Raw genomic sequence first — 5,426 nt, forward strand, 5'->3', positions numbered from 1 at the left:
TTTTTTTTTTTTTTTTTTTTTTTTTTTTGAGACAGAGTCTCCCTCTGTTGCCCAGGCTGGAGTAAAATGGTGAGATCTTGGCTCACTGCAATCTCTGCCTCCTGGGTTCAAGTGATTCTCCTGCTTCAGACTCCTAAGAGTAACTGGGATTACAGGCGTCCACCACCATGCCTGGCTAATTTTTTCGTATTTTTGGTAGAGACGGGGTTTCACCATGTTGGTCAGGATGGTCTCCATCTCCCGACCTCGTGATCCACCCACCTTGGCCTCTCAAAGCGCTGGGATTACAGGCTCGATCCAGCGTGCCTGGCCCTTTTTATTTATTTATTTATTTATTTTTTATTTTTTCCGACAGGATCTCACTCTGTCACTCAGGCTGGAGAGCAGTGACTCAAACATGGCTCCCTGCAGCTTCAACCCCTTAGGCTCAAGTGATCCTCCTGCCTCAGTCCCCCAAGTAGCTGGGACTAGAGGTGTGCACCACCACATCCGGCTGATTTTTATATTTTGTGTGGAGACATGGTCTCGCCATGTTGCCCAAGCTGGTCTTGAACTCCTGGGCTTAAGTGATCCTCCTGCCTTGGCCTCCCAAAGTGCTAGGATTACAGGCATGAGCCACTATGCCTGGCCCATACTGGCTGTTCTGTACTTTGGTTTTATTCCCTTAACGTGTCTTGGAAATTGTTCCATGTCAGTGAAACACTTTTCTCTTTCTAAAGGCTGGGATGTATTCTACCTTCAACATTTTCAGCCAGTCGCCTGCTGGTGAACATTTAGGTTGTTTCTAGTCTTTGACTTTTACGAGCAAAGCTGCTTGATCATCTGTGAACGTGGCCCTTTGTGCAAGCGTGTCATGATTTCTGGGGCATAACTGAGTGCTGACTTTGTGCATACGCTATCACTTTAACCACATGCGAACCCCTGAAGTAGGTATTACAATCTCCATTTTACAGAAGAACAAACTTACAGAGGTTAGGTAATTTGCCCCAAGTTGCCCAGGAAGTAAGAACCCAGGTCTGGGGTCAGGGTTGATGGTAGCCCATCAGCGCTTTTGTGCAAATGAGGAAAAGGTATAACCCCACCCCAGGATGAGGGGTTTGGCAGATGGAGGTGAGCTGGATGTCTGATTGAACACTTAGCCAGGTGCTATGTGCAGTTCACACCCTGCCAAACCCTTCCCAGGGGCGCTGTGAGGTTCTTGAGTTGTCACCTGAAGGTGAATTGTGGGTTCGGATCTGGAGGTCAGTGAAAAAGTGATGCATGCGAACTGGATAAAGACCCAGTGTTTGTTTGCATTCATTCCATTCCTTCAACCACCGTCTCCTGAACGTCTGTGTGCAGGGTCCAAGGATACACAGAGAAGCAAGTGGAAATGGCCCCTGACCTAATCCAGCCCCCTACCAGCAGAAAAAGAGACCCACGGCAAAGGACAGCCCAAAGGGAAAATGTGTTTCATGTGGGCAGAGAAAAGGCCCACAGGCTGGGAGGCAGGTGACAAAGCTCTGGGGCTACTGGTTCTGTGACATTCAGCAAGCCACTAATCCACTCTGGACTCAAATTAGACTTGGACAAGCACCTTCTATCTGCAGGCTGCCAAAGAGAACAGAACAGAAAATACCAGTCAGTATGCCTGGCACGCAGGGTTAGTATTGCTGTGTGAAACTTGATTATGTGTGTGTGCCCACGTGTGTGTGTTTAGGTCTGAGTCAGAGATGGAGTTTTTTGGTTTTGGTTTTGTTTTTTTTTTTGAGACAGAGTCTCGCTCTGTCGCCCAGGCTGGAGTGCAGTGGCCGGATCTCAGCTCACTGCAAGCTCCGCCTCCCGGGTTCACGCCATTCTCCTGCCTCAGCCTCCCGAGTAGCCGGGACTACAGGCGCCCACCACCTCGCCCGGCTAGTTTTTTTTTTTGTATTTTTTAGTAGAGACGGGGTTTCACCGTGTTAGCCAGGATGGTCTCGATCTCCTGACCTCGTGATCCACCCGTCTCGGCCTCCCAAAGTGCTAGGATTACAGGCTTGAGCCACCACGCCCGGCCTGTTTTTGTGTGTGTATGTGTGTTTTTTGTTTGTTTGTTTTTTTGAGACGGAGTCTCGCTGTGTCGCCCAGGCTGGAGTGCAGTGGCGCGATCTCGGCTCACTGCAAGCTCCGCCTCCCGGGTTCCCACCATTCTCCCGCCTCAGCCTCCAAGTAACTGGGACTACAGGCGCCCGCCTGTATTTTTAGTAGAGACGGGGTTTCACCGTGTTAGCCAGGATGGTCTCGATCTCCTCACCTCGTGATCCACCCGCCTCGGCCTCCCAAAGTGCTGGGATTACAGGCTTGAGCCACCGCGCCCGGCTTGTTTTTGTTTTTTTTCTTTTTGAGATGGAGTTTCACTCTTGTTGCCCGTGCTGAAGTGCAGGGGCGCAATCTTGGCTCACTGCAACCTCTGCATCCGGGGTTCCATTGATTCTCTTGCCTCAGCCTCCCGAGTAGCTGGGACTACAAGCACACGCCACCATGCCCAGCTAATTTTGTATTTTTAGTAGAGATGCTGTTTCTCCATTTGGTCAGGCTGGTCTCGAACTCCTGACCTCAGGTGATCTGACCACCTCGGCCTCCCAAAGTGCTGGGATTACAGGCATGAGCCATGGCATCCAGCCTAGTCAGAGATGGATTTTCCATGACGCTAACAGACCTTGAATTCCAGGGCCCCTCCCTTATCTTGGGAGAGGCTCTAGCAATGTATTCATATGTTCAACAATTTGCCGAAGAAAGAGGTTTTTTTTTGTTTTTTTGTTTGTTTGTTTGTTTTCGAGACGGAGTTTCACTCTTGTTGCCCAGGCTGGAGTGCAATGACATGATCTTGCTCACTGCAACCTCCGCCTCCCAGGTTCAAGCAATTCTCCTGCCTCAGCCTCCCGAGTAGCTGGGACTACAGGTGTGCACCACCACACTCAGCTAATTTTTGGATTTTTAATAGAGACAGGGTTTCACCATGTTAGTCAGGCTGGTCTCGAACTCGCAACCTCAGGTGATCCGCTCGCCTCGGCTTCCCAAAGTGCTGGAATTACAGGCATGAGCCACCATGCCCAGCCCAAAAGTAAGAGTTTTAAGTCACAATCACGGCCGCTGCTATCTCTTTACACTGACTTGCTCTCTGTCACACTCTCCCTGGTAAAGGGGATACTGAGGTGGCCATAAGCATTTTTGAGACCCCACTAACGGGAGGTTGAGTTGAGCATACACTTAATTTGAAATTGGTCAGGCGTGGTGGCTCACATCTGTAATCCCAGAACCTTGGGAGGCTGAGGTGGGTGGCTCACTTGAGGTCAGGGGTTCAAGACCAGCCAGCCAGCCCAACATATAGTAAAACCCCATCTGTACTAAAAACACCAAAAAAAAAAAAAAAAATTAGCCAGGTGTGGTGATGGGCACCTGTAATCCCAACTATTCAAGAGGCTGAGGAAGGAGAATCACTGGAACCCAGAAGGCAGAGGTTGCAGTGAGCCGAGATCATGCCACTGCAGCACTCTAGCCTGGGCAACAGAACGAGACTCCGCCTCAAAAAAAAAAAAATTGAAATCACTGGGTTATAGTTATAAGGTTCACAGTCACTTCTATGAATAGTTACGTGATTGCTAGTGACCCTAGTGTAGGAATGGCTTCCAGAAATACTCCTGGAACCCCCCTGACACACCTAGTATCCTGACCTAAAGGTGCAGTGACAGGCATCGCTCTATGACCATAGTATACATCCTAGACACCCAACATGGGAAGAATATAGTCCTGGGAGGAGAAACAAGGTCTGCATTGTAGGGAAGCAGAAGTTTGTAGAAAATTCTTCAAATTATCAGATGCATTAAATTATAAATGGGCTGGGCGTGGTGGCTCACTCCTGTAATCCCAGCACTTTGGGAGGCCAAGGCGGGTGTATCACAAGGTCAGGAGATCGGGACCATCCTGGCTAACACCGTGAAACCCCATCTCTATTAAAAATACAAAATATTAGCCAGGCATGGTGGCACGTGCCTGTAGTCCCAGCTACTTGGGAGGCTGAGGCAAGAGAATCACTTGACCCTGGGAGGCGGAGGTTGCTCTGAGATGAAATCGCACCACTGCACTCCAGCCTGGCGGACAGAGTGAGACTCTGTCTCAAAAAATAAATAAGTAAATAAATAATAGAAAATAAAATAAAATAAAATCATTGCTATATAACAAGCACGTGGCCCAAAATTGTAGGAAAAAAAAAAGTATTACAGTGGCATGTCAGGTGCTTAAAGTAAAAATATTTTATTGTTTTGATTTAATAATTATATTTGCCAACATTTTAAAGTTTTTAATTTGTTTCTCACTCTAAATAAATACATAAGCAGGGCACAGTGGCTCACGTCTGTAATCCCAGCACTTTGGGAGGCCGAGGCAGGTGAATCACCTGAGATCGGGAGTTCGAGACCAGCCTGACCAACATGGAGAAATCCGTCTCTACTAAAAATACAAAATTAACTGGGCGTGATGGGGCATGCCTGTAATCCCAGCTACTCGGGAGGCTGAGGCAGGAGAATCGCTTGAATCTGGGAGGCGGAGAATGCAGTGAGCCGAGATCGTGCTATTGCGCTCCAGCCTGGGCAACAACAGTGAAACTCCGTCTTAAATAAATAAATAAATGAATACATACATACTTACATAATTTTGCATCAGTCATTTTATATCATTTTTTCTTAGAAGTTCCCCAATTTTTTACAAATTTCAAAAAACCTGAATTCACCCCATTCTGTTGTAAAATGTATTTCTTTTTTTCTTCTTTTTTTTTTGAGACGGAGTCTTGCTCTGTCGCCAAGGCTGGAGGGCAGTGGTGCGGTCTCAGCTCACTGCAACCTCCGTCTTCCGGGTTCACGCCATTCTCCTGCCTCAGCCTCCGGAGTAGCTGGGACTACAGGCGGCCGCCACCACGCCCGGCTAATTTTTTTGTATTTTTAGTAGAGACGGGGTTTCACTGTGTTAGCCAGGATCCGCCTTGGCCTCCCAAAGTGCTGGGATTACAGGCGTGAGCCACTGCGCCCGGCAAAATGTATTTCTTAAATTGGATATCTGCCAAAAACGATCGAAAAGCTCTGGACTAGATAGATGATCTCAAAGATTTCTTTTTTCTTTTTTGTTTTGAGATGGAGTCTCGCTCTGTCGCCCAGGCTGGAGTGCAGTGGCTGGATCTCAGCTCACTGCAAGCTCCGTCTCCCAGGTTTATGCCATTCTCCTGCCTCAGCATCCCCAGTAGCTGGGACTACAGGCGCCCGCCACCTCGCCTGGCTAGTTTTTTGTATTTTTTAGTAGAGACAGGGTTTCACCATGTTAGCCAGAATGGTCTCGATCTCCTGACCTCGTGATCCGCCCGTCTCAGCCTCCCAAAGTGCTGGGATTACAGGCTTGAGCCACTGCGCCCGGCTTTT

This window comes from Rhinopithecus bieti, unplaced genomic scaffold (assembly GCF_001698545.2).
Source record: "Rhinopithecus bieti isolate Rb0 unplaced genomic scaffold, ASM169854v2 scaffold_2408, whole genome shotgun sequence".
NCBI classification, from domain to species: domain Eukaryota; kingdom Metazoa; phylum Chordata; class Mammalia; order Primates; family Cercopithecidae; genus Rhinopithecus; species Rhinopithecus bieti.